Raw genomic sequence first — 21,952 nt, forward strand, 5'->3', positions numbered from 1 at the left:
GCAACAATTAAAATTAACGTAATCACATAACAAAAATTAATTAATACCTCTTGTTTTTCGTCGTCCTCATCGTTTATGCCTTTGCTGTCAAGAGAAATAGATGAATTGGGAGCCATAGCGACACTCTCAAGTTCATCTATATGAACAGGCATAGGAGTGCGTTGGGCTTCAAGCAATGCGCGTGTAGCTACAAACTCATCCTCCGACATAGATGAGTGCGGTGCATCTGTCACCGCCACCATTGCCAACTCCACTGTATCTACTACACTCTCTCCAAGGGGAAGGAGGCTTCGATCCAAAGGATCGGAAGAGGGGTCAATGGCAGAGGACTCTACAGTGGCACAGATGATGGACACACTCTCATCCATGCGGATGTCAAAAGTCTTTTCAAGATCATGTAAAAACAAATATTCCTCCCCATTTATCACAATTGGGGAGAGGTGTTCAAAAAAAACCTCCGGAGTTAATGTCTCCTCTGGCGCATCTGCAGCGGGCTTAAAGGATGCTTCTGCACCCTCATCACCCATGGATTTGGCGGCATCCATGACACCTCCTGGGTAGGTTAGGGCAAGAATATTGCCCTCTTTGCTTGCATCCCAGGGCGCTATAATGGGCTCCTTTGTGTCCTTGACGACACCCCCAAGGCGCAAATGAGGCAAACTAACCTCAGATCTTTCAGGCTCCTCCGCAAGAAGAAACACAAAAGTCGCCAAGCGACTTAGAAACTGGGTGCCGACCTTCTTCTTTTTCAAACGTGAATCTTCAATGTACTGACCTGCATCACCCGCAATTACACAAAATCGCTGGGTGAAAGGCCGATCGCCTTTGTGTATGTAGCGAAGCAAATCACATGGAATCCACAATTCCCGTTGTCCGACAATTGGTACAGCATACTTGTCGATGTAAAATTCAAAAAATTCCAAGATAGGCTGAAAAGATTGGCTGTTTAGGTGAATAGTTGCGTTCACATCAGGGAATTGGGTGAAGAAATTGTGAAGATCGTCACGATCTTGCCACTCGATTGTTTGTAAAAACGCTTGGAAGCGTTGTAACGCCGTGGCTTCGGGAGGGGTGAAGGAGGATGCCATAATGCTAGCTCTTAAGGTAGGAATGCAAAGAGTGCTGGAGCTCAAATGAGAGTGTGAACAGGCAAAGAGTGTGAAAATGGTAGGGTTTAGGAGGCTTTATATAGCACGCCCCCCCCCCCCCCCCCCCAAAAAAAATAAATAAAAAAAATTAATAACTATAATTAAAATATTAAACAATTTTCATAAAGTAACACAAATAACAAGAAGTTATAAAAAACCTATAAACTAAATTACAATCATTTAACTCTAAAAACACATCACTACGACTTTAAGATAATGTGCATTGCCAAAATTTGATACAACCATCTGCGTGAACTTACAATTGTGATATTATAAAAAATTTAAGTACAAAACATAACTACTCTAATGATAAAATCAAATTCTCTTCCTTTGTCCACGCCTTTTCAATTTGAATCGTGCTCTCCATGCGGCTACCAATCTAGCAAAAAAAAAAAGAAATAGCATACCCAACTTAGAGCAGGGAATAATCAAAAGAACATAAATATAACATAATTAAGAGAGAAAAATCATTCACCTTACGTCGTCCGATGAGAAATTTTGTATCTTCTCCATGCTCTAAACCCATTATCACTAAGTGCTCCCGCACAATGTCCAATGCTTGTTCACTTGGACGGTTTCAACGGCACCACTCGACAATTTGATTGCAATATCAAATACCTCAATTGTAGCATCGGTGGATTGCAATGGAACCCATTCACCAAGCTTGTACATCCATCTTTCATAGAAGTACCGCACGTAAAGGGTGGAGCGCACCTTGATGAAACGGATAGCAATGCTGAAACTTCCAACCTGACACCGAAAGCGATCTCCATTGTGAAGTCCTTCAAGATACCCCCACTTCTCGCCAAGGATGGCTTCCAATGTATCGTATTGTAGATCTTTGCAAACATACATAGTATTTGTATGATGGAAAGGCAAAGATCCAAAGATGCTAGCGAAGACATGAGTAGGACAACACCATCCAAGCCCAACGGAACGCGAGGCTTTTCCAAATTTTAATGATGCTCTCACATAAGCTACAATCTTGGCTTTCAAAGACATTACAGTGAATGCATCTGGCTTTGGCCACTCCATGCTACGCAAGGTTGTAGCCTCCAAAGGTTGTAGCTCTCCGTAGCCTTCCTCATATGTGGGTACAATGTACTTGTGGATGTAGAAGAACACCCTTTGTCGTGCAAGGTTTGATGAAGTTGTGTTGGAGAAGAGCATATCCCCAAGACTTGAATGCATGGTTGTAAATGTGCCTAAAAGGCACGAGAGTGGTTGCTCCTCCACAAGGCTAGAAGGGAAAACATCTACATAGAAACAAAACAGTCCGTGAGATGTAAAAAGTCCATTTTTTTGTTACCACCAAAACCATTGAAGTGCAAGGGACATACAATTACAAGAAAAATCCCTTGGGTTGGTGATCCCTCGTAGACGCATGTGTCCAAACATGAAAACATGTTGAACGATTGCCACCGTACCCTTGTCTCTTACTTGCTTGAAGCCTATTAGTCTTCCCTTCCAATGGAGATCAACGTTTGTTCTTTCACAAACACGATGGGGACCGACTGCGGAAGGTTGCATGTAGACCCACGCACCTTCTTGAAAAACCTGAGGTTCCCATTGCTGCTCCTCATTCTTCGAGTTGTGGAGAACCATACTTTGAATGATGGGTTTGGGGCGTCTATTTTGACCATTGTTTGCCATGGATGCTTAAGTGGGAGCTTGAAATTGCAATGGAGAGCTTGGGGAAGGAGGAGGGAGACAAAGTTTAGAGAGAGAGTGGGAGCTTATAGTTGCAATGGAGAGCTTGAGGAAGGAGGAGGGAGACAGAGTTTAGAGAGAGAGTGGGAGCTTAAAGTTGCAATGGAGAGCTTGAGGAAGGAGGAGGGAGACAGTTTAGAGAGAGAGTGGGAGCTTAAAGTTGCAATGGAGAGCTTGAAGAAGGAGGAAGGTGTAAGAGTTTAGAGAGAGAGTGAGAGCTTTGTGTTATGGAAAGGGGCTATGGAGGAAGGGAGTCTTGGAAAAAAGGTTCTAGAGTGAGAAAATGACTTTTTGATCATAGGGTAGGTTTGGGCGGAGTTTTGGATGGAATATTTTGAATTTAATTTTTTTTTGAAAATTTTGAAAATTTAAGGTTTTTGCATAAACGTATCTGTGGACCCACCACTCCCCCCCTCCCTCTTTTACCCATCCACATCCCTCTAGGATACAAAGCAATAAATGAGTGGACAACCCTATTATTCTCTCTACTTTCTTAGGTTCTAGACTTATATACATTGCTCTCTTCCTATTGGCTGGAGCCTAATTAACCTTAATCCTATATGGCCCAAGGAGAGTCCACATTTTTCCTAATGACTGGTCGCCCTCCTCTCCTGGATATGCAACTCCCTACAACCCCCTTTCTTGTAACTGGTGGCTCTGCACCACCTAGCATACAAAATACCACGGATTATGACACCTTTTGATTTGATTTTTGGGATAAATTCCATACTGCCCATAGAATTCTTGATTCCTATACTACGATCTGCCTGGTAGACCTGACCAGGTTAGATGACTCCCAACTAAGAGTTGTTCTAGCCACCTACACACAAAAATGGAAGATGAAAGAATTTCATGACTAACACGTGAACAACAAAGAGTTTTAAAAGAGAGACTATGTATTATTATATACTTCAGTTCCACTCTCTGCATTTCATTTCAATCTTTGTCCGGTCCAATGTCTAAAGTCATGATCTGATCTGAACTAACTTTAACTGACTAACTTGAAATAGATATCATAAGTGTTCAGCTAATTTCATGCCCACACTTCCCACTTGCATTAAGTTAAATTCTAGAAAGCTCAAAAAGCACACCCTAGACCCAAAAGAATCTACTTGGAACCACATTTAAAGCTTTGACACATCGTCCAGGCATGTACATGCTCGCAACTGCTAATACGCAAACCTAATTATTTATAATGTATATCTGTTGCATCATGTTTGAGACCCAAAATCATATTGTGAAGCTTCCAAATTCATGTATTTATACTTATTTGTACATATGTCCATGCATATAGGTACTACTATGTACACGCCACTAAAGTTTTTTATCATCATTGTCCACCCTCTAGGTCAAGAATTCTACTCAACCAAGAGGCTATTTACATTTGGAATCACATACCTTGAAAAATATTTCTTCAATCTATAGCCATTTATTTGGTAGCACAAAGGTTCACTTGACAGTTTTTCCACCTCATATGTGTCATTTGGAGAAACATGTTGCACTGTGTATGGCTCCAACTATGTGTTCTTAAACTTCTTTTGAAAAGTTAAATCCAAGCGAGAATCATATTTCATTACAAGATCTTTCTCTTCAATCTCTTCCTTTGACAACCTCTTATTCATTTTCTCCATCCTTGTCTCTGCGTGTTGAAGATAATAATCACTAGCTTTCTCTTTATTCATTTGCAACAAATCTAGAGCAAGAATTCTTTCCTACATCTTGTCTTCATGCTCACCTTGCATTCTACACAACTTCAATGTATCCAGTTGTACTTGTACAAACATGAGACCAACACTGTTGTTCACAAAAAGTACCAAAAAGAAAAAAGAACAAAAAGGGTATTTGTTTCCAAAACTAAACCAAACATTGTTTGAGCACCCAAAAATGACTTTGATCTTGACTTTAAAACATCACAACATTACACATCAAGCATTCTAAACTAAAAAATAAAGTAATGTACATCGAATTTCAAAATCTGGTTCCCTTGCATTTTGGTACATTCAATGTGACTCCAAGGCTCTTTTCAATTTCTTGGTTTCGATTTTATTATTTATAGAAGAGACTTGAAAATATTTTTTTTAAGAGACTTGAAAATCGGTGGTTTTACATAAGTACAAACGACCAAGTCAATGCAGAAGCTACCGTTAACACCCAAGGAGCTAGCAATAGCTAAGTGGATACACCTCCGATTTGCAACCACCAGCTTGTCACATGAAAAGAATGTCATCTTGAGCACACATGTCAAAATCAAGGATTGGGACCTCTTATTGCCCCTCATTGCTCACATGCCTCTCTATGGCTGAAGAATGTTGCGGCAACCACCACCAAATTAGAATGTTGGAGCTATTGTTGGTGTAGTCTATGCCACACTGGAAAAATCTATCAAGTCCTTGGGAGAATCACTATCACTGCTATTCTCGTTAAGCTTTTATTTGCCTTTTGATTTTCATTTTGAAGATAAATTACGAAGCTTTTCACAACATAACAACGTCTCATGTAATTCCTTTAAGTTTTCCAAGCAGCAAGTGCCTCTTCAGAAGATTAAAAAAGCTTCCTCCTCAATGCAATAAGAGTTGAGATCGTCAAATTCTAGCTTTTGTTTCAAAATTTGTAAGTGCAATTTTTGTGCCACAATCTTGTACTTCTCAGTAAACTTTATAAGTACCAAGGCAGCTAACTGAGTATTAGTCAGTGCACTTTTCATAGCCGCGTGTTGATCATGGATCACTTTTGCCTTCATCTAGAAAGAGTGCATAAAAGTCCAGGATTCAAACTTGCTGTAAAATAATTGTCCAAGAAGGGTGGCCCCTTTTTGGAATGGATACACGACTCACGAGGGCCAAGAACAATAGGTACACTCAATTTCAGGATGATGAGTATCTTAAAATATATGCATTGAGTGGGATACTCTAATGAGAAGGCAGATGTCGGTCATTGTTGAGGCACTCACAAGGGAAATATTTTGTGCTATACATAACTTGACTGCCAATGAAATGTGGTCAAAGCTCAGAGGAATGTTTGATTGAGACTCTACAATGTGAGCTCCCATAAGCCTTTTCTAATAAAACATAGCCTCATGCGATCAAATTTTGATGAGCGTAGTCACCTACATTTAGTTCTTGATTGGCATTCAAGCACGGTGATGTCATTGTGGCAAACACCCTCCAAAAACTCTCCACCAAATTCGAGGTCCACATCACCAAGAGAAAGAGTGAAAGATGTATCTCTGAAGAAGGACAAAAAGTTGCTCAAAAACAAAATGCCATCCATCGAGTGTCGCAAGGCGCATTGCTATTCACCGACAAAAAACCGCTACCCAACAGACCAAGTTCTACGGTCTTTTGAATGTTGCTATCAATGGGTAGAGAAAACATGGACACTAGGAGCACATCTTAGAATGTTGTCAACAAGAAAGGAGAATGTAGGTCCGTTGGGGTCATCTAAAGATGTACTTGATAAAAGCAGGGTATCATGTTAACACCAAGCAAGCATTTTAAAATGTCGACGATAGTGGACAAGAACCGTCACACCGTTGTAAGAGCATTTTAAAGCACAACTCAAAAAAGCAAGATTGGAGGTCCTCTTTCTCACGAGCATTTTAAAACACTATAGTACGAACACACTGTTTATAGCCATCCAAAGGTCCTCCGCTTCAACGAATCCTCCTTCACATGAAATTCTCCCTTTGCGAATTGGGAGCATGTCACAGCCAATGATGTGGAACTATAGAGTCAAATGAAAGGGGAAGAGGGGGGAGCGAGAGAGATTTTCTTTGAACTAACCAACTTAGAAATGAATAGATCGATGATTATAAAGTGGGGATAGAGTGTTTCCATTTTACTACCTGGGGGATCTTAAGTACCCCCTCAAGAATTTCCATACCAAGTATCTTGTCAAATACGTAAAATAAATACCTAAAGAGAAAATAAATAATGGGACCATATTGGGCATTCACTTGAGATGTATAAACAATTAACAATATATTATGAATTTGTACTTACAAATGTACTTAGTAATTCATTGTTTATACCTTAAATTGATACTGTCTACCTGTCTATGTGTTTTGAATACTGAGAGAGAGAGAGAGAGAGAGAGAGAGAGAGAGAGAGAGAGAGAGAGAGAGAGAGAGAGAGAGAGAGAGAGAGAGCCTTGAGAAAACACTTGATATTAAGATTAAACTAGTAAAAAAAGTTACATTTCATTGAAGCCATTCAGGCTAAATTACATGGGCACAATTTGAATACGGCCAGAAAGATCTCCACACAAAAAATGCTTCTCCCTTCATTGCATTACTCTTCGTCTACCCATGAGGAAATAGAAGTTTACGGAGTCAATGTCGGCAGTCTCCTCCACTATGTCATGTCGAAGTTGCAAAAGATTGCATTGCTGCCTTATTGTAATTACTGTCATAAGATTTAGGTCTTTGTCCACCACTTCCACGTCCATGACAGCATTGTTTGCCAAACTTGCTGCCTCTTGATCCATAGGCACATAGCAACCTTCAACAATGTGAGAACGCTTGTACCAAAAGGAGTTTATTAATGTCTGTGTCGCAAGCATATACTTGACAATGAAAATGTCAAGAGCAATCTCGCAACATATTCCATCTGTTTCTTTCACATACCACCCTCGATCAAGAAGCTTATCACACAAGAGGGAATCAAATGATTTGCAGAGCAACATAGTTTTAGCAACATGTACTTTGCAGGTATGAAATAACTCAACAAAGAGACCAACAGGACAAAAATTTGCAAGTTTCACCAATTTAGTGGGTACAGAGTTTCGAAGAGACCTCTGAACATCTCTATAGAGCCTGTTCCTCAATGCCTCACTCATTTTTGTGTCGGGAACGGGCCAATCCACGGAGTTCCAGTTGGTTGGTAGTGGAACCTTCACCAACACTCCTCTCTGATTCCTTTGATTGAGTTGGTAGAAATGGTCATAGAAGAAAATACCCTCGTCTGCAAGGATTTTGCTAGTTCTACCAGCATATTGCAAGACCCCAATATGAGCATGGGTCATAGAGATGAGACCTATAATGCACTCCAGTGGCTCCCATTCCTCATATGAGGAAGGATAAACATCTGCGAATGTAAGAGAATAGAAATAAATAAAAACATCTGTATAACCTACTTATATATCTATAATAAGAGAAGAAAAAAATAGATTCACATTTGAAATGTAAGATAACAATTATAAAGTAGTGCTAAATAATTAACTTACAGTTGCACTGTGGATTATACACCATGGAGACATCACCACCATTAGCAATCACATCAGAGTGAGTGAAAACATGTTGAACAAAGACGTCTTTCACAGTCGTCTTACCAACCTCGACTTTGAAATCCAGAACTCTTGCTTTCCATGCAGAATGAAACATATTTGTTGCTTTTGAGCTTTTTCTCCTTCTTGGTTGCATAAGAACCCAAGAACCTTTGCTTATCCTCTACTCTTGCCACCTATTATCTGCAGTGAGAGAGTTTGAGATTGAGATAGAGCTTATGCTACTACATGGTCTTCTTGGCACACTAATGGTGAGGCTAGTTGGGGATAGTGTAGAGCAACCTCTAGAACTTCTTGGGCGGGTAGAAGACGAAGCCATAGGTATAATGGAGGGAGAATGAGTTTTGAAAGCCTTTCATAAAGGTAGTGGATATCTTTTAATGAAGGGAGAGAGTTAGCTATTAATCAGTAGTCAGGTGTCAGCAACTTGACGGCTACTCGCAATGGGCCCTACTTTGTGAGATGAGGAAGTTACCTTACGAAAATGGGACAAAACTCAATATTTTAAAATGTTTTCCTTCATTTTTGTGTTATTTTCCATGCATTTCTACGTTACGTAAGGTTGTTGCTCATTGGCTGCACCTTCTTTTCTCTCTCTTCAATAAGGCCCTCCAAATGACCTCCAAAATTTCCTAATGAAAGTGCATTGTATATTAATCCATGGCTTTTGATATTTGAGGGATCAAAAGACAATGCATGAAGCGTTAATACTTGTGATCTATGAATTGCACGTGCCAATGCAGGTTGAATAGGAAATTGTGTTCTAGATATCATATTAAGCACATTTTTACCAACTTGAAACTCTCTTGTAATTTTATGGATGGGTGTCCAATCTTTTGAAATAGAATTTGTGAATAAATGCTTGTTTTCATATCGTGTACGTTTTTATATCTCTATATTGTAAAATTGTATCCAGAGAATGATATCTTCAAAATAATGTGAGTAATATTTATAAATTCCGTCTGCCCCATTGACAAGGGTGTCTATTATATTCAGATTGCCTGTGCAAAGTTCTATGACAAGGTTTGGTTTCAAGCATAAAATTTTGTGCAAGCCTCCACATTACTTTGGGTCTTTAGGAATTCTTATGGTCTTACTATAGTTTTTTGATTTCTTGTCGGTGGCTATGGAATTTTCTGGTTTGCCGTCCATGGAGTCGTATATGTGCTTGTTATATTTATCTTTGGTTTTATCATCATAAAATAAATAAGAAATCTGTATTTCTTTTGGCATAGAATGACAATAGTTTGATTTAAGAAAGCTATGTCTTCGTCTGTATGTTTGTTCTCTCGAATTCTGTTTAGAATATCGATATATATTTTGTTATCTTGGCGCATTGTTTGTCATAATTCATAACATTTTATACTTGAATGCCAAAATGAAGGATTTATGGTTTCTAATACATTTGTTTATCCATTTATCTCGAACAGGACTTGCTTGACAGAGATCACTGCAAACTAAAATATCCAATCCACCAAATGGTCTATCATGTATATGTATATGTTTTATGGCACACAATCTTGCATCAATTTGTTCAAAAATACTTTGGCTAACAAGAGATATTTTGTCAATGACAATCAGTTGTAGATCTATGTAATGTAACGATAATTCGTCAAGTTTTTTGGCACTCAAAGAAGTCATGTTAGTGGTAATCAAAGGAAGATGTAATGCAGAGTGTAAAGTTATTCCACCGATATTAAATGCTGCTTTTTCTATATATGCCGTCAATAAAATTTTTATATTTTCAATATTTCCTGGGAATTGAAAGTTGTAAATTTCCACCGATATTAAATGCTGTTTTTTTTATATATGACGTCAATAAAATTTTTATGTTTTCAATATTTCCTGGGAATTGAAAGTTGTAAAAGCGCAACAGAGCTTGGCCCAATAACATCAATAAAAATGTCTTCCCTGTCCCAACACCTCCTGTTAAGAACAAATGCAATGGTTCGTGTGGAGAAACACGTTTTCTGACCATGATATCATCAAGCAAGCACTTTTGTGCATCGTTAAGCATATGTAATTGTTGATAATATTCATTATTTGAAATTGCAATGGTTTGTGTATTAGTTGTAGTTTGTCTGGTGGTTTTTCTGAATGAGAGATTAGAGGTTATGTTATCATGATCATGTTTTAGTGATGATGACATAGATCTCAATGTTTCTGTGACTGTAATTAAATTGTCTGTTTTATCGATAATATTCTTATTGAATTTTTTTTTGTTGTATGTGATTAACTCTTAAATTGTGAATGCATATTTTTTCAAGTTTCAACATTTTGTATATGCTGATTTTCAATATTGTACCGTGGTAAAAATAAGAGACATTGTTCACGATAAAAGTTATCAAGATCTTTATGCTTATTGTATCGTACATAACGTATGATTCTTGGAGTTGGTACTACAACGAATTTCTTTCCACATTTCTTGTAATGAGAAGCAAATTCTGCCAAGCATATATTATAGAATTGGAGAGGTCTTTTTCTATATTTATTGATAACATTATAAAAAATATTTCTGTGCTATCTAGTTCTAGCTGTTCAAGTGTTTCTTTTCTTTTAACACTAGACTTGTAATGAGCCACAAAACTGGCTGAATCCACAAAAATGGCTCACATCAAGATTTTAGTAAATGAAACATAACTTTTGTATATGACATCAAAATTTCATGAAACTTCTTAATTATGGGTTCAAGATATGAAAAAAGGTTCTAAATACACAATTTACATGAATATCAAAAATTACTTTTCTAAAATTAGTAAATTTTACATAAAATTGCACTTCAATACTTAACTTGGAGAAGTAAAAAATGTCGGCAGTCTTTGTATATGGGTTAAAAAAGCTTGATACATCTATCACATACCTATTGAGAGATTTTTCAAAGAAGTTTGGGTGTGCTTAACAATGATTTAATTTACTTTCAAAAGAAAATAGAATTTTTTTGTCCATCCGCACAAATTAGTTGTAGAAGATGGCAATGGAAAGACACCTTTAGACCTTCATTAGCTTTGTACTATTTCTTATCAACTCATATTGAGTGTTGATCATAATTCCTTGAAACCATTTTTATTCAGATAACTAACATAATATTGAGAATGATTTTACAAAAGTCTCAAAAAGCCACAAAAGTGGCTGATTTTTTACAGGACTAGTGTTAACCAGGAGCGCTCGAGTTTCTAGAGGGCTTGCATTGATAAATACAATATTTCTCGTTGCACTGTGCGATATAGAAAACTTGTTGAGCACTCAGTTGTTGCATATTTAAAATTGTGTTCCCAATATATCGCAATCTTTCGACGATGCTTGTGTTAGTTGCAACACAGTAATCTATTTCTGCATTTACTGTTGAGATGAGTGTATTGTCCACTTTTGTTATATATGATGGACAATATGAAGCTGCACCATATGTATTTATTATGTATTGAATATCTGTATTTTGCTATCCATAGATTTGTTATATGTGTGTTGAAGTTATTCGTATAAATATCACATGGTTTTCTTTGAATCATCACTGTTAATGATGTAATTTTTAATCTGATAGCATCGATATATTGTGCAAGTGAAGGATCAAGAGTCATTAACCATTCAGTAAAATTTTCAGGTAAGTTAGCCACATCTGTTGATTCGAGCAAAAGTTTGATTTTTCTTAGATTTATTTTCTTCGAAACGACGCTCATTATCATGAATTGGTTGGAGTATTAAAGTATGTGGCATTGGATATCAAGGGAACCAAAGCGACATTCTTTATTTTTCTTGAAACAAGTTTTTCGGTGCGCGTGTATCTGGAGTTCTTGTAAGCTTTCATTCAGCAAAGCGCTATTTGTAGTGATGCATTTATCAAATGAAAAGATATCTTCTCATTGTTTGTGTCGCTACTTTGTAAAGAGTTTTCAATCCAAATAAGACCATGACCATGTTGACTACCACAACTTTGAAATTCCGTGACAGAAAAATAGTCTATTACTCTACCTTCCAAGATATCATGGTCTTTACGCAATAATTTTTTAAGATCGTGAAATCAATGAAGATATATATCTAGAGCATGTAACTAGATCAAAACGAATAAGTCATCCAAGGTAATCACTCTCTGTTTCATTACATTCTCTTTGTATGTTGGAAAGTTGGATCAGACTTTCGATTAATTCTTTCCATCGCTTTTCAGTTGCAGAGAGCGTGACAAAAAAAGTAGGACGGCCCAGTTGTCTGATCATAGAAAATACATTTTTCTTTAGTTTCTCTTTGTAATCTGGAGATGTATGCAAAGATTCATAATCTCTATAACCTAATCTCGACTTAAGTATTTTTTTGATAGTGGTATCTTTGATTATATCTCTAGCGTAAAGTGAGCGATCCTCTAATTTTCCTTTTCTCAAATGAACCCAAATGGACGAAATAATATTTTGTGTCATTGTTTTGACAGCTTTGAAAAATAAGTTCTTGATATTAAGAGAAAAACGTCTATCATTATGTAGCAACTCTCATTTTGTAATTTTTTGATGATTGTTTAATGCTAAACTATGGTAGAAAAGAGTAGGAAAACTTAGCTCTTCGCAATGTTCATCTTTAATAATCCTAAGGATGATTTCCTTTACATGGTGCAATAACAGTAATTATATCGTTGTAATCAATAACTTGTTCTACAATTGTAAATTGATGTAACAAGATATCTGTATATATTTCTTTGTCATCATTTTCTTCTATACAATATTGTATTTCTTGAGAATAATACTTTTGATTGAGCAGTCTTATATGTGTTAACCAATCAGTATTCACTGAAATATTTTCTTTTTTGTACAGAGAAGTTTTCAATAATTCAGTCGTTGCTCTCATCGTTAAAAGTGGACGGACAAGTCCAATGAGATAATTATGATCGTATTGCAACTTTTGTTTCAATCCTATCATTATAGAGTTTTCTTCATGCATGAAATGAGGTAATGTATTTTGAGTCTTTCCAAGATCTATCAGTACGTTGATAACTTCCACATAGTCCATATTGACCATTGTATGTTAGTTCACGTATTTTTGTAAATGGTATACGTGGAGATATTAGTCTTTCTTCTATTTTGTTCAACTTTTTGATAAGCTCAATCTCATTGTTAAGAGCTATTTCTTTCAGTGATCTGTATGAAATCTTTTGTTTTCTCTTTGTTCGTTTGCATGCATTATAAGTTGGTATCATATTGTCGCTAGCTTTTTCTTCTTTGAGAAAGAGAGTTGATATTTAAAAATAAGTCTTTCACAAACTGCACATATATTTGTACATGTGTCTCTGATTTCTTCCAAGTATGTATGAGTAGAAGATGCCGATAGCTTATGATTTTGTAATTGTTGATCAATTTCACATGTATTTTGTGTTTTTTTCAAGCGCTTGATCTTTCTTATGACAACAATTCTATTACGAGAAATGTAATTTCTTATGTACAAACATTCTTTCGCAATGCAGTTGTAGCTTTGATCAGCGTAGGTCTCCAGTAAGCTCTTCAGTATGTTCGTTTCTCAGGAGTCCATGTTTTGTAGTGCATAAGAGTTTACTATAGGATATATAAATAAATATCCTTGTGTCTCAAAAAGTAATATTTCTTTTGTGGGTGCTTTTTGATAAGAATTTTCAATGATCAGAGTTCTTTTTACTTTCACCATTGTGAGTATATATAATTACTTTAAGAGATTTATTTGTCATGACATAAAAGCATTCTAGAACTTGTATATTCAAGAGAAGTGAGTTATGAGTTGTATGTAGCAGTGCTATTATTTTATCTAAATTTTGAGAATCATTCTGTTTTGTGGCTACAAGAATGATTTTATGATCTTTACTGAAATGTTATCTATGTTTAATTGTGACAAGATATATAGAACTATATTATTGAGAAGTTCTATCGAAGAGCATGACGAATCCAATAAGAATTGTAGAGCAATAAAAATATTGTCATTTTGTGGATATCTTTCTAGAAATTTCTCGTTGATGTTATGTTTATGTTCTACGAATGCCATTCATTTGAAGCAATAGATTTTAAAAAACAGGTTTATCTTAGTAGATTCAGTGGATTTTTGTGAACAGTTTGTAAATTTGTCAATTCATGATGTCAGGAAAAGCACTACAGTAGTGAGAAACAACCAAGTTTATGAGACGAAGGAAAGGAAGGGTAGCGATATCATTTGGAAACTAAAAGGTAAGAGTTAGACACAAGGATAGAAAGAAAAATGTGAAAAAAGAAGGGGACAGAGAGAGAGGGAGGAAGAGAGTGGTTGCATTAAATATTTCTTTAAAGAACATGAAAGACAGACGTCATTGTTTATAACGTCAAAGATTCAAGTGCTACCTACGTGGTTGGGTGTAATGTAGAGATTATTTAAAATATCATACAATTCATAAAATCTAAAAAGTAAACATAACGATGACCATGCTAACTACTTTTTTAGATAGAATTGTTGTCTTCGTCGTCATTCTCATATGGATCCTCATCCCAACTTTTAAAAATTTGCATATAGATATATGCAAGCTCATCTGCAATCAGTCTTGCTTTTGGTTCCATTCCCTCAAGCCTTCTCTAATCTAATTCATAAGATAACAATAAGTCAAGCCCCATTTCATAATCCAATCCATTTTCTATTCCATGATTTTTAAAATCCAAAAGATCTTTTATATCTTTTGGGAGTCTATCTATGCAGTATTCAATGTTGAAATGCGGCTTGTATTCACTTTCAGCTTCTTCTGACACGTTGTCTTTGTTGCTCTTTTCTGCTCGGGTTTTTTGCTTGTGTATCTCTGCCTTTTCTTTTACTTTCTTGACAATATTCTCTGAAGAGTCTTCTTTCATATTGTTGTTTGTCTTGTTCTTGGCCGTTCTCACTTTTCTGTTTCAAATCTTTCTCTCTCTCTCTCTCTCTCTCTCTCTCTCTCTCTCTCTCTCTCTCTCTCTCTCTCTCTCTCTCTCTCTCTCTCTCTCTCTCTCTCTCTCTCAAAGTTGGAAAAAACCTAGGAATTAATGTTCAAAAATAAATGGTGAACTCAATAATAATGGTCATGTATGTTGTCTTTTTTTGCTTGTATTGTCTTAATGACAAGAATTTTCTTTCGTGTTGTTGTTTGTCTTTTCTTTGTTTATTCTCTCTCTCTCTCTCTCTCTCTCTCTCTCTCTCTCTCTCTCTCTCTCTCTCTCTCTCTCTCTCTCTCTCTCTCTCTCTCTCTCTCATGAGCAGTCAAAACATGCTGAAGAAATAGAAATTGAAAATATATGGTAAACTCGACAAATTGGCCACATATTTTTTTTCAAAAGATAACTTTTCTACAAAACAACAAAGTCATCAGAGAAAAGTAGCAACATCACAGCACGTAGTTGTTCTGAGTGTTCTATGTACACATGTAGTTGTTCTGAGTCTTCTATGTACATTCTTTTATTGTAAAAGACAGTCTTTGTTAGCTTTATTTATTTACAATGTATATCTTTTCCTTGTCATACACATTCTGTCGGATTTTATCTATGTGTAAAGTGAAGGTACTCTGTCTTTCTCTCCCTTCTTCTAGTTCATCAACTGTTCAGTGAAAGCCACTATCACGCCTGCAAGGTTAACCTTAAATTTTCTAGTTTGAGAGGCTGAAGCAAGTATCTCTCTTGTAGTGATGACACTTTTAGAGTAGATACTACAAAAAGACTTTCCTATATGCAATACATCATCAACTAAACTGTCGGTAAGCTGCGCATGCACAATTTTCTTTTTTGACATTTTGATCTTCACCTAGGCTTTGGAATTTGAACTATTTTTGTAAATCTTTCACATGTGACGCAATAAAAAATTTCTGCAATCTTTTGTATTTTATTGGACTGGCAGTTTTTACAAGCAGACTCAACGAGAACACTGTTTATGTTCGTAAATTGCAAGACGCCAGAAATCTGCAGTGCGTCATGCCAAAGCAATTGTAATATTTCTCTTATACATTATTGTAAGCTTGCGCTCACCTCTTGACCATATCCAAGGTCTTCTGTTTGCTTATTGTAAGTCTGAAGTAATTCACGATGAAGCTGGTTGCTCTGAATTGGAAGTAAGATCTAAAATAGATAGAGCATCTCCTTTTCCATAGAAAAATCCGATATTTCTTACGACACGCATAACTGTTGTTCCATTCTCAATCTCTCTCACAATGTTTCTGTAGTCTTCTTTTCGGCCATTCATGAAAGATAACTGCAAAAATCAGAGTGTTTGAGTTACAATAAAGAAGATTGATTTTAATTTAACATTTTAATGAGGCTTTACATTTGCACGATCGCTGTTGTCATTGGGTCCATCTGCAACTAAAAGCTCTCCACGGATAGAGGAAGTTCCAACTTCAATGTTGTCACACTTGATGAAGACAAATGCGATAGTTCCCAGATAGTTCTTCAGGACAGAACTTGTTGCTTCATTCAGAAAAGCTCTGATTTTAATCTCAAGGTAGAATCTCAAGTTGACCAAAAAAGACGTACCAGTAGTAAAGCCATCTAAATACAAAGAAAGTGATGAGCTACCTCCATCCTTGCTATTCTTTTGTCTCACAGAAGCACCCTCTATGCGTACAAATTTACCAACTTTTAGCTTGTTGAGGAAAAGATTTATGAGTGAAACTCCTATAAGTGATGGTGTTTGAGTTGTGTGAATCTACAATGTACACTTTGAAATATTTATTGTTAAATGCTTCATTGATCCTTGTGTATATCGTAGTTATTTAACATATATCCTTCTATAGCAAATCAAGATGTTACGTCACAAAGATCGACAATGTGAAGAAATGGAAGTGAGGTTCCTATTTGCGGGCCTTCTTAATACACGATCACTTCATCATCATCGTTGGCATTATCTTCAAGGTTGATCACATCAATGTTTTGAGGCATAAAGATCAAATTTTTAGGTAGACATTGTGCATCGTGTGCATGCTTGACATCTTGATTTGTTGCATTGCTATATGGGGCTTTTGAACCACTAGATCGCTGAACACTTCATGCACCTATTAAGAACTATGCATTTTAGGTTGCATTTCAATAAAATTTAACTGGGCAAATGGAATGCACAAAAAATGATGCTCACTGTGAGATTGTTCTTTGTTCTTTGTTCCTTGGAAAGCATGATTCAACAATGAAAGCACGTTCATTTTCTACAGCTATTTTTTGGCCCTTGGCAGGGGAGCTCACAGATGTTTCACTAAGATTGATTAGAGTGCTGCTTCGCTTTGAATATGCACTTTTTTCTTTGATTGGAATGTCACTACATTGTGCCTGATTTTTTTTGCATGGTTCTACAAAATAATCAGAAACTCAAATCTCACTATATATAGTATTATAGCAGTAAGAATTTACTTGCTATTAAAAGCAACAAAAGATGGTACCATCAATGCTCATTTTTTTTGTGATGTAAGAACAGAAAGCCATACCGAAAGCTATATATTGGTGCTCTGTAATATAACCATTAAAGTGAGATAATTAAAATAGAACATGGCAAAGAAGGTATGATTGTGAGCGTCTTGTGAAATAGGAGTAGTAGATTGTGTCACTTACAAGCAGAATTTATTTTAAGCTTATCCAAACATTTTCAAGATATGAGGCATTGAGGGAAGAGAGAGAGAGAGAGAGAGAGAGAGAGAGAGAGAGAGAGAGAGAGAGAGAGAGAGAGAGAGATTTTTTTGTGGCTCATAAGAACTATTTTGGCTTTCTTTCAAGGTGTGTCGAATCGCGACAATTGCTTCAAGTTGCTTTGAAAGTGCATTGAAATAAATCTTTAATGTTGTGATCTCTTCCTAAGTACTTTTCACAAGGTTGAATGGAAAATCATAGTGTTTTCTATTGAGCATATTCTTAGATATATTAAGCTTTGCATTACACATATGCAAATACATTGCTCTCAACAAGCTATTAGATATATATGGAGAAGGTTTGTGCTTGCTTTTCCTTGAAATGTTAGGTGTTTGATGATTGAAGATGACAAAATTACATCTCTAAGTAATGATGTCGTCTTGTGAATCTTATTTTTAGACATAAGAAAGCTCTAGCTGTGAGACTAACAATCATTTTTATAATATGTGAAAGTTTTAAAAAACACATCTCACTTGTAAAGTAGAGTAAACTGTGTAAATTTCAAATGATTGAATACTAAATTAAATACTTCTTGAATTGTATTAAAGTGTGTCAAACGAGCTTTTATTCTCTGTATATAAAAAGAGCAATGTTATTTCTCCATTAATGTCATGACACACTTAATATCGAAGAACAAAGAAGCTGCATGATTTGGGAATCTAGGAAGCAAAAAAAGAGGAGAAAATAGTATCATTGAAAACCTTTTAAATGACGAGAAAACCATGTATATATATATATACAAAAGGTTATATAATGCTTGAAAAGTTATTGGCTTAAACGAGATGTGGTGACATCTCATAAATAGATCGTAAGCACTTCTCATATTTCAAATCAAGCTTATGTAATCTCTTTAAAAGATCCAATGTTGTTTTTCCATCTTCTGGCACAATACACTATTATTCTGTCATCCACTCTTTAATGACTCCAATGACGATTTCTGAATGTCCATTCCATTTGATTTTGTAGGAGTATCTAAACTCAACGCAGAAAATTGTGAACATTTCTATCAACCTATCCAAAGCGTACATATTAGTCGCTTTAGTCCAAGGATAGGGAGAAGCAATATTTAGTAGCTCTGGAGCTCTCCATGGTCTCGCATTGTGATCTTCTTTTATTGCAATATTTGTAGGCCTCTGTTTGATCCCATCTCTCAAAGATAAACCCCAATCAATCAATCCTATTCTAGGCATTCCCTCCTTGGGGGAATCAAACATAAAATTCCATGGATGAAGGTCATTGTGGATAACTCCTTCATTGTGTGCTTCACATACTATAGCTACCAATGCCGTGATTATAGATGGTGCATTGTTAATCAGGCTAGTGATTCTTGCAATTTCTTCATCCTGTGGTTGTTGCTTTGGTTTCTTTTTCTTTCCTTTTTTCTTGTCTTTTCTCTCATCTGACGAATCAGGTTTTAACATGCCCACAAAAGTTTCATAAGAGCTTAGTGGGCTTTGCATGATGGTCCCAAGGTTTCCTCCATTAAAGAAGGGGAATAGCAACCACCATGGCTCTTTGCAAGTATGAACAAGAGCTTGAACTATCCGTGGATGCACCAAATCGATCGTTGCTTCATGCGCAAAAGATCTATGTATTCTTGCACGACTTCCAGTAAATTGTTTAGCACAGTATGTAATGGATGCTGGAAAGTACGAGACACCTTGAAAATTACATTCAAAAGTCTCGTCGTATGATCCCTTTCCAAGCCTCTTTCCTAGCACCAGAGCCTCATCAGGCACTCCAATTGTCACACTACATGATGTATTATATATAGTACGCAATAAATGAATACCCTTGGCAGCTTCTCTAGTAGCAGCGTCTTCTAATCTGTGTACATATGTAGATGGTCCTTACCACGTTTTTCTACTGCAGCAAGCATCGTCTTCCGCATTCTCTTGCTCAAGTAGAATTGGCTATCTATTGCTTTTGCTCGCTTGGACTTTTCTTTATCTACTCTCTATCTGTCATAGAAGTGATTAATTTTCATTGTATCCACCTCTGTCGGAAGTTCATTGCTGAGGTCACGAGCACACTTGGATAGATTGCCAATTATACTAAGCAAAAAATACTTTATGCTTTCTCTGTCAGTGCCTAGGAATTTTTTTTTTGTTGATCTGACAATATTTTGCACAAGGTTATAAAGCTTTACTTCACTCACAACAATTGTATCTATATGTCTTGTAGATAGTGACGATATCACCATCAGAATTTTTCCATCGAACTCTTTTCTTTACATCTAAATCGAGAATCTTGGTTGACGTCTTTTCTTGCAAACGTGTATGACAATGCGCGTGTAATTTTATGTCTGTATTTTTTTTTTAAAAATGTGTTTGTTACAACAAATCAAATCCTCACGTCAACCAGTAACTGTGAAATATACAAATAAGAGCATATGCAATCATGACTTAGTGTGAATCTATATTTTCTATGGGCTCGATGGTCACGAGCACAAGCCAGAAGAATGGTCATCCATCAAAATCTTGTTTATTTACAGAGGCATTGATTCAACATGGCAGATGTTATCTAAGTGGCGTTGTGAGCGGGATGAAAATACACACAACGCCTCTATAATGACCCGACACACACTCTTGAAATGATACACACACACACACACACATTATGGGGCACCACTCGGCTTACACAACCAGCCTGGCCGAGACAGGAAACACACAGACGGAGTGAGAAGAGAGAGATTTCCCACTTGCCTACTCAACACTCACACATACACACTCACACACACACACACACTCTCAATTCAGCTCAAAGGAGGCAAATTGCTGTTGTTTAGACTCAATGAAGCTCAGCCCAACACCAATGGGGCAAATAGTTTACACAGTATTGAGGAAATACACTAGATACAACCACAAAGTTAAGCGGAGGCTTCACTCACCGGAGAAGATTACACAGAAAAACAGCACAAAATCTGTGAGGAATTTGGCAAAATGGACAGCGCCATTGCGTTTGGAATGCCCAAAAAACCCCACCCTACAATGTCACAGTGCTCAAATCCGACCTCGGATGAGCAGTTTAGGGCAAAAAATGCTCCAAAAATAGCAAAAACACTGTTGCGGCTGTTCCTCCTCTCTTCTCCACGTTTTTTCTGGTCTTCTCTCTGTTTTTTCAGTTCCCACACTTAGCTTTATTAGTTGGGCACCCGTGGCCATTTAGATGACCTCAAACGGACCCCGAACAGGCTAAAAACTGACCTCGCAGTGCATAGTTGTCACCTTTTTGCATCATCCGCACACCTGGCACTCAGTTTTTCCAAATAATGCATCCCGAAACCACGTGAAGTGGTCCCAAAAAGTGGTCCTCATGATGACCTTTCTGCATAAGTATCACAAGAAAACACCCACGTCGTGTCCATACTTCTCCGCGTGCAAGTATTGACCCCGTTCGACCTCCTGACGCCACTCGATGCCATCTGACGATCTGCTTACCTCATGTCTTCGGCCCGCGGATAGCTTCCTCGAGAAGTTTTACGCACTACCAACTCCTCCTTATTGTAGAAAAAACACACTGGTACTGATAATAGTGAAAATCGCTGCACTATGTACACCCTGTCCTACCTGTACACACGTGGGGCCCACGTAACCACCTGGCTATGGAAATTGGGTAATCCTTTATTCGATGCACCATGCATGTGTATGTACATATGCGCAATCCATTGCTCAAAAAAACTCCTGACATAATTTGCCCATCCGCTAGCTTGCTAGATCATTCATGATCAGCAGCGGCAAAGAGAGATATGAGACTCGCCGCATCACAGGTCTCCTCATCCCTCACCAACACTGCTTGATCCACAGACAGCTCATCTTGCTCCACCATCATCAATCTAGCATGATACAATTTAAGACGCAATCCATTTACCCTTGAATTATGTAGAACACCATCCAGGTGAGCCAGCTGATATGTGCCATTTGGAAAACACTCCACTACCTTGAAAGGGCCTTCCCACTTAATTTGAAACTTCTTTTGGAAGGTGTTATCCAGCTTACTGTTGTAGCGCAAAACCAAGTCATGTTTCTTGATACCCTTACTTTTGAACTTTTCATTTATCTTTGTCAAAGCCTTATCCTGCATTTGCCCATAATGCTCCAATGCGCTCATCCTATCCAACTGGACCTCTTGTAACTGCAAGAGCCTCTCTTTGAATGCATCACTAGGCGGCCCAAGAAACTTCTCTAACATCTTGACCGCAGGCAACTCTAC

General features: G+C 37.0%; 1 pseudogene; it reads right to left on the reverse strand.

The window, feature by feature from the left end:
* Window positions 1-15,659: 15,659 nt before the first annotated feature.
* LOC147465054 (uncharacterized) lies at window positions 15,660-20,142 on the reverse strand (annotated as a pseudogene).
* Window positions 20,143-21,952: the final 1,810 nt, after the last annotated feature.

Source organism: Adiantum capillus-veneris, chromosome 1 (genome assembly GCF_014529385.1).
Source record: "Adiantum capillus-veneris isolate H3 chromosome 1, ASM1452938v2, whole genome shotgun sequence".
Lineage (NCBI taxonomy): Eukaryota > Viridiplantae > Streptophyta > Polypodiopsida > Polypodiales > Pteridaceae > Adiantum > Adiantum capillus-veneris.